General features: G+C 46.0%; 1 pseudogene; it reads left to right on the forward strand.

Moving 5' to 3' along the window:
- The first annotated feature begins 1,267 nt into the window (after positions 1-1,267).
- LOC129667456 (stathmin-like) lies at positions 1,268-2,077 on the forward strand (annotated as a pseudogene).
- The last annotated feature ends 10,170 nt before the right edge of the window (positions 2,078-12,247 follow it).

Below are 12,247 nucleotides of genomic sequence, written 5' to 3' on the forward strand. Positions count from 1 at the left end.
ATGGGTCTTGCTAACATGGCTTCTTCTCTGTCTACTTTTCTAAACTGACACTACCCTCACTACTACTTCTCTAGTTACTGCAAGGAAACACCTGAGAAGGGCGACTTGAGGAAGGGTTTGTTTTACCTCACACTTTGAGGGTCCACTGCACCAGTGGGGGGATGTCATAGCAGTAGGAGCCCTGAGTGGTTGGTCACATTTTGTCCACACTCAGGAAGCAGGAGAGATGAATGTTGGTGTTCATGTCACTCCTTTTTCATACAGTCTGGGACCTCAAGCCATGGCTCGGTGCCATGCACATTCAAGGGGAGTCCTCCCAGTTCAGTTCACCTCCTCTAGAAACTCCCTCACAACCTGCCCAGAGGTTTGTCTCCCAGGTGATCCAGACCCTGTCAAGTTGACACCCAATAGTAACCATGACAGGAAGAAATGAACAAAATCTACAACATTTGTGTTGGCTCACAGCGTCCTTTGGGGCACGGTGTTTAAAAAGAACTTGGCTTTTCCGTTACAAACAGGGTGTATGGTCCTCAGCCCAGGAAGAAGTTTGCCACTTACCAGCCCCCTGCAGTACTGCAGAGGAAGAGGCACAGGAGACCTGTGCCTGGGAGAGCAGTTTCAGGACATGGAGCAGAATGGCTTCAGGGGACAAACTAAGCCAATTTTCAGGGGTGGAGGGAGGAACCAAAGGTACAAAGAAGAGTATGACGAGTCTGGAATAGGATGAGACCAGGTACAGAGATGAGCAATTGAGGACTAGAAGCAGCCAGAACTGAAAGGGGATATGGAGAAAAAGGTGAAGACATCCAGTTTTTAGTTTCATCTTCTGTTTTATCATGAAGAGAATAAAGTCTTGCTGTTGTACTCACTCTAAAGAATAAATTAATGAGAGGACAGTGCTTCTTTGTTTCATTTCTAATTGGAAAACCTACATGCTCCTGGTGAAAAGGTGGGGGTGGGGCGCCCGTAAAAGAAGTTTTGGTTTCTTTAAAAACTCAGTTATGTTACGTATGTATGTTTTTGTTTTAATCCCAATTTCAGTGGGATTTTAGTTTGGGCTTTAGTTCGTCCACAGCTGATAATTGTCTCCTGTGGGGCGTGGCCTTTGCCAGCTAATAACAGCCAGCCTAGTGCTGCATGGGGAGGAGCGTGGGTCTAGGACTCTGAAGGGGACAGATATGACAGCCCAGGAAGAGAAGGTGAGGTGACATGGCACAGTGGCTTGGAGGAGGTAGACAAAGGAGACTGCTTGCTGTGTTTGCTATTGATGGAGATTGGTATTGACCCCAAAGAACCCATCGACACAGGAGAAGTAAAGTAATCTTCTCTCTCTCTTACCTAGGGTTAAGGGGTTGGTGGAAGAGAGGTAGAGGTTTAACTAACCCAGATGAAATACTGTTAGAAGTGAGTATCAGAGAGTGTGGCCAGGCGGCTGGGAGCAGCAGGGATTTCCTTGCCAGTGGACTGTGTAGCTAGCACAGCCAGTCTCTTGTTTTCTGTTCATCCTGGCATCTCCTGATATTTGGGGGAAAGAACTGGAGAATCGTGCTTCAGGCCAGGCTTTTGAGCTGATTCTCAGTCCTCCGTCAAAAGAATCTGTCCCCAATTTCGCCCCACACCTTCCCAAGAAGAAGGATCTTTCCCTGGGGAGAAATTCAGAAGAAATTGGAAGCTGCAGAAGAAAGACACAAGTCTCCTGAAGTGGAAGTCTCGAAGCAGCTTGCTGAGAAGCAGGAGCATGAAGAACGAGTGCTCCAAAAAGCTATCAAGGAGAACGACAGCATCAGCAAAATGGCAGAGGAGAAACTGACCCACAAAATGGAGGCCAACACAGAGGACAGGGAGGAGCAAATGGCTGCCAAGCTGAAGTGCTTTGCCAGAGGACAAGCACGTTGAAGAGGTACGGAAGAAGAAAGAATCCAAAGATCCTGCGGATGAGACCGAGGCTGACCAGTCTGATCCAAGAACTGATTTTCTCCCTGACCTTTTCCTGAATATCGAAAGACTGTACTGTCCAGTGTCATTGACTTTTTCCCTCCCGACAAATATTCTAGAAGCTGATGCAGGAGGACTGTAGAGGTAGACCCAGACCTTGAGATGTTTTAGGGTCACAAGGGGAGAAACTGAAAGTGTTTTACTCTTTTTTTAAAGTATTGGTCGTTCTAATATAGCTATTTTTCTCGTTGGGTCTTTTCCACTTAGGCGTCCTCAGTATGCTGGGTTAATGGCTAGTTCTGGACCCTGTGGAAGACATTCATGAAGAGTATGTAGTAGCTTCTTCCATCCTGTTATATGCTGAATGTCTGTTTACTTTGTCATCCCAATTCTGTCCCAATCTCACCAGATGCTACTGTACTTGAATGGTGAAAAAAGTAAGAAAGAAGGAAAGAAAGGAAGAAAGAAAGAAAGAAAGAAAGAAAGAAAGAAAGAAAGAAAGAAAGGAAGGAAGGAAGGAAGGAAGGAAGGAAGGAAGGAAGGAAGGAAGGAAGGAAGGAAGGAAGAAAGGAAGAAAGGAAGAAAGGAAGAAAGGAAGAAAAGAATGTCAATAGGCACCTGTGTTTGGTCAACCAAAAGTAATCACTGCTAATGATGTTTGGGAGTTTTTAACTTGGTTGGTTGGTTGGTTGGTTGGTTGGTTGGCGGGTGGGTGGGTAGGTGGGTAGGTGGGTGGGTGGTCAGTCTTAGGCAAGATCTCACTATGTAACCCTGGCTGTGCTAGAACTTACCATGTAGATCAGTCTGGCCTCGAACTCACAAAGATCTGCCTGCCTCTTCTCAAGTGCTAGGATTAAAAGTGTGTGACCTCATGCCAAGCCAACCTTGGCATGTGTACCTCTTTTTAGGCTTTCAAGGAAGCCCTGTATAGAGTTCAGTAAAATGGCATATATTAAACATGAAACTCCACCGCTTGGTCTCTCACCGTTTAATATAATACAAGCCTCTTTTTCTGGCAAGCATCTTTCATGAACAGTATCTGAGATTTCTGCTCACCCTTCTATGTTTCTCCCCACATGTCTCTACAAGTAGGGGAGATGTCCCAGACCCAGGTCGGGGAGCCAAGCTTACACCATCCTCTGCTGCCATAGCAGAAGAAAGAGCTGAGGTTATAGGGTGCTTAGGATCAATAAATGAACATTGGGAACCTGGGCACGGTGGTGCATGGCTGTGATCCCAGCACTCTGGGAGGCAGAAGTAGGCGGATCTCTGTGAGTTCAAGGCCTGCCTGGTCTACAAAGTGGGTCCAGGACAGTCATGCCTACACAGAAAAACCCTGTCTCAGCAGGAAAAAAAAAAAAAAAAATTGGGGATATCATTTTATTTTCATTTGTGTTTGTGGGTTTTGTTTTTGTGTTTAGATTTAGTTATATGTGCAACTGTTTTGCCTACATGTAAGTACATGTACCATATGTATGAACGGTGGCCATGAAATTCAGATCCCCTGGAACTGACTCCAGTGATGGCGGTAAGTCACCATGTGGGTGCTGGGAACTGAACCCAGGTCCTCTGCAAGAACAACAAGTGCTCTCATCCAAAGAGCCGGGGCATCTCTCCAGGCCTGTACTTGTGGTTTTTAAGACAGGATTTCCTGTGTCTCAGTTTGGCCTTAAGCTCACTATATAAAAGGAGCTGATGTCGAATTCGTCATCCTCCTGCCTCAACCTCCCAAGTACTAGGAAACGAAATTGGAATAGAAGAAATAAAATGCATGTACTGAGCTAAGGGTGAATATAATCCCAGTACTTCAGGAGCTGAGGTAGGAGGATCTCAAATTTGAAGCCAGACTTTCTCAAAAACTGTGTGTGTATGTGTGTGTGTTGTCTGTCTGTCTATGTGTGTGTGTGTCTGTTTATGTCCGTATCTATCTATTGTGCCTGTTTATGTCTGTATGTCTGTGTGTACATGTTTATACATGTTTATATAGTGTTTATATGTCCACATGAGCTATAGAATCGTACCAGGGATACTCCAGGCTTTCTGTAAAGCTGAGGTGATATACTGAACATTTATAGTATCTCCATACATGGGAATGTTACATGGGAAGGTATAAGCTTACAGACATCTATCCTACAAGCAATGAGTGCAAACTAGACTGTTTATTCTTTTCTGCTCTAGCCTTCATCTAAGTTGGGAGTTTAAGCAACTGAGAGCAGGTGTTACTTCTTTGGCTTGTCACTGTGCGGTATCTTAAGGACTATGTTCTCCATAAGTGTTCGCTGTCCATTAATATTCCGGCTGCCGCTGGTTCTCCTGGAGCTGGCTAATGGGCCACAGAACAACCACAGCTCCAAAGTGACAAGACACTTCTTATTCAAGTGGTGCCTGGGGTCCCTCTTGAAGACACCAAGTAAGAGCTCTTCCCAATTAAAATGTTCCAGATGAAGACCATGACGTATTCCCTAGAGAAGGCACTGGCTGCTCAAGAGCTAAAAGTAATGCATTTGCCTCACAGCTTCCCACTCTACTGTCCTTTAAATGGGAAAACAATTATTTTCATCATCCTCAGCAGGAAGTTGCCCAGAGCCAAAACAGGTTCTCTGGGCATCCTTGAGGGACCTGGACCAAGGGGAGAGCGGGCCCAAGAGTTTCTGCCTGATGCAATATGAGTACATTCCCCAGTAAACATACTCCTTGTGTCTTAGCTCAAGATAACAAATCTAAAAGTTTAGGAAAACAACCCTAAACGGTGCTCTACTTCAGCTTCAGAAATGAGAGACAGACTGAGCCCATGCTAGCCCAGCTTAACACCCAGGAACCAATGAAGACCTCATGGGCACGTGGATTCCCTTCTGGAAGACCCAGGCCTTCTGTGGACATCCTGCCACCCGCACACAGGGCACACCAAAGTACCCTTACCCTCAGCCTTGCCTTTTGTTTAGCTTTAAATACTCCTGTAAAAGGCCTTTTCCCCTCTGACATCAGAATCCTTCCTAGAGACTCTAACAATATGTTTAATTAGCAGCGCTCAGAATCCAGCCTCAGCTGGGCTAAACCTCAGTGTACAGTGGGGACCTAAAATGACTATCAGCTCCTGCAAGCTCACTTTGATCTTTAACAAAATCCATCATGTGACATATTTGAGGAGATGGATCTGTTGCTGCGGAAGAGAATGGTTTGAAAAAAAAAAAATAGACATGTAACAAGTTATACAAAAGTCTGGAAGAATCACAAACGTCCTGGCGTCAAATTGCACCTGTGGCTCTCTGCTCTGGGCGGTTGCCTTCTTGTGATCTCTGTTTACCACGTCCTCCTTAACTGTAGCATTTGTGACCACTCTATCTTATAACTGTCTTTGATGTTCATGGCACCTTTCTCTCTAGATTCTGTTCCTCATTCTCTAACTATTCTTCCACTGTCCTACTCATAGACAAGCCATTCCTGAGAGCTGCGCTCCTCAGGCTCTGCACCTGGGCTTGTTGCAAATGCTCTCCTGGAAAGATTAAACAGCACACACTGACTTCAGAGACACAAGAGAGACCCAGCCCGTGGCAGCTCATACACTCCTATGAGTTAAATGGTTATCTGTAGGGGGAAATTCCCAGATGTGTGTCTCTAGTCCTGGCCTATATACCATCAATGTTCCCATAGATTGGCTGTTGTGGAGAACTCTCAAACGCAACACGAAGAAACTACATCAGCCTTATTCTTAAATCCTTCTGTGCCTTCTTGTTCTGTGAGCATCCTTATCTACCCATCATTTGAGCAGTAAACTTGAGTCCATGCTCAGGTCCTTCTGTTGGCTTCCTATATACAGTTTGTCAACATCTGTCTCCATCAAGAATTGAGTTTGGCTGCTAGACAGAAACAGATGGAAATCACAGTGTGTTCAAGGGGGCGGAGGGATACCACGTCCCATCTAGTGTAAGGCTCACAGGTAGCTATCTAAGGTTCACTGCTGGGCTCATTGTACCCTTAACCCCTACATGCCTGTCCTTCTTCTCTGCCATGTTTTCCAAAAGCTCCCACCCTTTAGAGCCTATCACAGATGTAAGATGGTGGTCTCCAATTTCCAGGAACAAAAGAGAAGAGAGGCCATAAGGGCAACTCCATCTGAGGGAACCTCCCTTAAGAGTACCCGCCATCATGTATCAGATGTCTCATTAGTACTCCTTCATGGGAGCTGCAGTAATTTCAGCCTTCATGTGGTCCCTTCACTCCTCCCAACAACATATACGGCCTGTTCATTAACAGAAACAATAGGACAGCTAATTGGAAGACAAGATGGAAATCAGTGTCATTCATTCTACTTTCTTAGTATCTTTCAGATTCAACCTCCCACCAAACCCAGTTCTGATCTTCTGCATTTCTGCTCAGTTTTATCCCAGTCAGACCAACTGTCCATCATCTCTGCTGCTCATAAACCCACTATGAGCCTAGGTTGTCTTTTTAAAATACATATATGGTCAGATCACTCTAACATTAAATCTTTCAGGGGTTCCCCTTTTGGCCTTAAAAATAAAAGAACAAGCTGCTCTACAGGGTTCCTAAGCCCTTGCAATCTGCCTCTGAGCACTTCTGGGCCTCCTCTCTCCTCCCTTTTCCCAGAGCTCTGTGCATACCATTTCTTTTTCACTCAGCATCTCCGTTTACTCAGATTGCCCCAGCTTTGTCAACGCTGCTGGCTCTGGTTCTGTCAGCTACCTGGGCATTTTCAAATTCGATCAGTGATTAGAGATCCAAGGAAGTGCCCCCACAGCAAGGCCACCTGTTCCTATGGTGAAAAGAGTTAGCCAGATACATTCTTTGTTACACATGTATAAATACCACTCTTTAAGACATAGCGACCCTGCCTCTTCTTGAGAAAGAAGAACCAATCGGTTCAGAAAGACTAGAATATGCCACCCAAGATCACTGGCCGAGGGCTGGGAAGATGGCTGTCAGTAAAGGGCTAGCTTCATGAGCATACCTACCAGAGTTTGATTCCCCCAGAACTCAGTTTCTGTAAAAAAAAATACAGATGTGGCGGTACATACTTGTAATTCCAGAGTTGAGAAGACAAATCGGCGGATCCCTGGGCTCACTAGCCAAGCAGCTGGTGGCAAGTTCTAACCCAAGGAGATGTTGTAGACAAAACAGTTGGGTGGCATCTGAAAAACGACAGCTGAGGTTGTTCTCTGGCCCCCACATGTGTGAGAGAATATGTAGATAAACCCCTACATACATGAATACACAGACAAATACATACACATGAGATCATTGAGCTGAAGGCAATTCATGAGAAGATACAGGAAAACTCTCTCCCTCCATTTTCCTGAAACCAAAGGCTTCTGGCAACCCTTTCATTTTAGGGAGAACAAAGAGGAGCCACTGGAAACCACTTTGGATGCTCATCAGCCTGGAGAAGATACCAGAAGTCTACATTAACAGGTGTTGCTAACCAGGCTTTACCCAGCACTTGTCCACCATCTGACAAGTTGCTGGCCCTAGAGATCCACAGCTCTTTTCCTTTATCTCATCACTTCTCTGAAAATGTACTGGTGTTTTTTTTTTTAATTGAAAACTGTATATGAGATACTTCATTGAGATTTGCACAGTCCCCCGGTGCCAGCCACGTACGTGTGAAATGTACACATTAGACATTTCAGGAGTTAGGCAGATGGCACAATTGGTAAAGTGTTTGCTATACCAATGTGAGAACCTGAGTCCGATCCCCAAAGCTCACATTTAAAAAGCTGAGCACCGTAGTGCATGCATATAATCCCAATTCTGGGGAGGGAAAGACGGGACCTGTGCCCAAAAATCTAGCCAAACAGGCCAGCTCTAGCCTCAGTGAGAGGATATCTCAAAAATCAAGGGAGAGTGGCTGGGCAAGACACCTGATCCCTTACTTTGGTCTTTACATTTCCATGCACACTCTGACACACACACACACACACACACACACACACACACACACACACACGTACACATGCTCACACAAAGTCTGTTTCTCTTGACAGTCTGACTTTACTGTAAGAGTCCACTTCAACTTACAAAGGATAAAAATAATAATAATACATTTCTAATGCTACTGAAAAAGAAAGCTGTGTGGAAGTCCCCCATCCTCTCTTGGTCACAGGAGCCCAAATTTCCTGATGCCTGAGAGGAGAAAGGGGAAGGTGCAACCCCTTTCTAGACAGATGGATCTGTCTAGTCAACCAACGTCAGCCGCTTATAGGCGAGAGCAGGCCAAAGGAAAAGTGAAGAACGTTGGCATGAAAGGCAAGTTGTGAGAGAGGAGCCGCATCCTAGATATCCGCGGGATCCTGTAAAATACATGTCGCAGCCTAGACTCAGGGCTGAGATGTGAGGCTTGCGAGCAGGAACAGAAAGACAACTAAGAAGCCGGTTCAAGCCTAATGTGATAGAGCATTCCTCTGTTTTCTCAAAACCAGGGCTACTTCTGTAGGGACACAAGAAGAGAAAAAAAAAAAAAAAAAACATAGTCAAGAGTTACCACTGGGTAGCCAAGGATGAAGATAACACAAAGTGATGTGTTCATAGCACCCTGAGCACAGACCCTCTGGCTACGGGAGACCCCTGTGGACAGTGTGACTCGAAGTCTATTTTACCATCTGTCTACCAGCTCCTTGCTGGGAGCCTTGCATGGACCTCATGTGCCTGCTCAGTGTTGCCCCTTTCATTGCACATAAATGCTGTCAGGGAACTGGCCTCTCGCCGCCTCCCACCCACCGGCAGCACCTCACCCCACACTAACACTTAACTACTTTCATCACCAGGAAGGAGGTTGGTAAATGAGCCAAGTGTCCTGGCGAGAGAAATATAATGATCACCAAGGCTGCCCAGTGAGAGAGACTGCTGAGAGCACACATCAGCTGTCTGCCAGTTTGTGTCACCAGAGCTCTGTGGGAACATTCTTTTTAGAGATGCTGGTGGCGGCAGGGAACCAAACCTTTAGTGTGTGTGTGTGTGTGTGTGTGTGTGTGTGTGTGTGTGTGTGTGTGACATTTCCCTTTATTGCTTCTCCATTCCACAGTCTTAAAATAGGAGTAAAACACCCCATGTTTTAACCACAGTGATGAAAGAGAAATAGAAGATGGGTCAGGAAAGTTCCAAAAGTCTCCTCCATTGCACCCCAAAGCAAAATTTTTTGTGTATGTCTGACAAAGAGTAGATAAATGGTGGAGGGAAGATAAATTCAGAATTTGGAGAAGAGGCTGAATCACCAGATTCATCAGTCTTAACTTGCCCTGACATCTGCAGAGGCTTTGCAGCCCTGGATGCAAGCGCATTCTGGGGTACCTGCAAGGGGTCATCAAGGCTAGAACACTTCAGTAGAGAACGCTCCAGACTCCATGCATCACAGCCCACAGATGACCAGGCGCTGTCCCTAGGTACCGTTTCTGAGACCTTCTAACAGCTTGAGGCCAGCCAGCTCCAACTGGCCACATACACTGATGGGTTATGGCCCTCCCACCTTCCTTCTCCTCATGGTACATCTTCGGTGTTCCTTGATGAATAACATGGCAGGGAGCCCAGCACCCTAGAGAACATTTGGCGACTATTGCTTCACAGGGGGGAATTATTACCATTATCACCCATTTCTAGGTTAATGACTGAGACCCATATATCAAAAGCCAGATTATTAAAAGAAACGCAGGGCTGGGTGTGGTGGCGTTCACCTATAATTCCAGTGCTTGGGAGCTGAGGCAGAAGGATCACCAGGAGTTTCAGGCCAACTTAGGCTACATAGCAAGACAGTTTTGGGAAAAGGGGAAGAGAAAATTGGAGGGAGTGAGAAAGAGAGAGAGAGAGAGGCCCCTCTGCTGGTTTGTTTGTTCTTGTTCTGTTTTGTTTTGTTTCTCAAGTCAGGGTTTCTCTGTGTAACCTTGGCTGTCCTTGACTTACTTTATGGACTAGGCTGCCCTCAAGCTCACAGAGATCTGCCTGCCTCTGCCTCAGTGCTGGGTTTACAGGCATGCCCTACCGCACCCTCTGCTCTGCTGTTTTTCCCATTCCACATTCCACAGTTTCATGTGTCCTGAACACTAAAATTATTTAACACACAGCCAGTTCCTCTGATTACACTTTAACTGTAGCCAATATTTCCACTCTTCTCTACCCAAGCTATTACCTGGAGGCTCTTTGCTTAGCGGTAAGGTCTTAGATGAGTCTTTATCCATCTCTGGATGTGCTGAGGTCATCAATGAAGCTGTAATGCAGAAGACTTGGAGCTGGGTCCACAGCAGTCAAAGACAGAGTTAATTATGGGTACCTCTGACCAGTTTGGAATAAGACCAGATACAAATCAATAAAATGCAGCAAAGATGGAACTCATTTCTCCCCTCCCACATGCTTCCGCCCCGAGAGGACAGTTTAAGAAAAGGTCTCACACATGCTTAAGAGGAACACACACACACGCAAGGGTGCCGCTGCATGCGGAGGTATTGCTTAACTTCCTCTCTTCACATTTGTCTGTTAGACGCTTTGAACCGGTGAAAAGTGAAGGAAGACAAAGGTTTCTATACTGGAGTCCACCTGGGCCTGCTCTGAAGCTGAGGCACTCGTGGGGGGTCATCCTCTCTACCCAACTGAAAGAAGGCAAGTGGCTCTTGGAAGATGACTGAGATGACTCAGTGAACAGGGTGTTTGCCACACCAACGTAAGGACCCCAGTTCAGATCTCCAGCACCCATGTAAAGAGCTAGACAACCGCGTGGGCCCATAATACCAGGACTAGGAGGCAGAGACAGGAGGATGCCTGGAGCTTGCTGGCCAATCAATGAGCTCCAGGATCAGTGAGAGAACCTGTCTGAAAAATGAAGTGGAGAGCAATAGAAGATGCTCAGTCTTGACCTCTGGCCTCCACACACACCGACCCCCCCCCCCCCAGCACACACATTCTTAAACAATAAAAGAGAGCAGTTTAACGGTGTGAGAGGCACTGTACGGAAAGAAGCATGCATCTTGGTTGAAACAGATTCCTGTAACAAAACACAAAGCAAGCAGAGAACCCACGCACAGGTTGAGAGTATGATAACGTCTTTCCTACCTGAGAGCATGGCAGGCTCTCAGGGGATGTGCAGCTGGTTCTCAAGCAGGGTGCTGTGAGTTTCAGCTTCTGCATCACCTTCTAGGGGCAGAGACAGGACAACAGAGAATCACAACTTGAAGACAGGCAAATGGATAACAGAAATAGCTAGTTAATAAAGCTTAATGATATAACTCTCTCTAGAACCACTTCTACACCTCAAAGACTCAAAGTCTCCTTCAGTGGTTGGGAGAACCCAGGGCAAGAGAGCTCTTGCTTTCAGGCAAACAGGAGGAGTGCCTCAGCTCAGGAAGCCTTCCCATTTCAATAGCCTAGCCTGGTCTTCCATAGCAGTGACTGAGAGAAGAACCCTTTGTGTTTCAGTGGCCCTGCCAGAGCAGTGACTAAGAGCAGAGGAAGTGACCTAGATAACAGTTTCCCTCCCTTCTGCCATTTCAAACAATGAACCATTCTTTTCACCATGCTGGGTTCTCTGGAAAGAGGACTATCTACTCATTAAAGTGTCTACCTGGGGCTTTACCCACTGTTTGAAAGCAGAGAGTACAGGACGTGGGGAGAATGAGTAGAACTGCGCCAGTTCTGCATTTTCCTTGGTTTTCCTCCAAAATGGTGGGAAGGAGAACAGATACCTACCTGTGAACAGAGCACTGAGTCTTCGCCATTTCAAGAGTTTTTACATATCAATTTGTTTTTTAGTGTGAGCTCCACAGGCTTCCCGAGGGAGCCATTTATTAATACTTCATTCACCACGGAGAATACAAACAAAGCAGGCCAAAGTTGCCATGCCTGATGCAACTTCTTTTAGGGTTGGTCCAAGGGCTGATGCAAAACTCCAGGGAAGCCTCAGAGCTCTATCCACAGAGGGGGCCTGAGCCAGGAGGGCTGAGCTAGGGGAGAAATTTTCTTTTTGCCTTCTACCTTTGCTTTGAAGTCCCTGGACCTTTTTTCTCTTAGCTATGTGTGAATTACCACACTTAAATTAGAAAAACCAAAGCATTGAAGAAGGCCATTGAAAAGGTGAGCATTTTTGTGTTGCTGGCCCTGGTGAACAAAAGGTTGTTTTAAGGAAGCAAGCACCAGGCTGTTTTAAGTCTCTAGTTACATCCATGCATCCTTCCCTCCATGTCAGGCTCTTTCTTTCAGCAGGGGCAGCAGGGGATGGTAAAAATAGTCTCATGAATCCAAAATCTTTGGAAATTTCTAGAACCAGCCTTCTTCTTCTTCTTCTTCTTCTTCTTCTTCTTCTTCTTCTTCTTCT

Source organism: Psammomys obesus, unplaced genomic scaffold, assembly GCF_907164565.1.
Source record: "Psammomys obesus unplaced genomic scaffold, mPsaObe1.curated_primary_1811, whole genome shotgun sequence".
Lineage (NCBI taxonomy): Eukaryota > Metazoa > Chordata > Mammalia > Rodentia > Muridae > Psammomys > Psammomys obesus.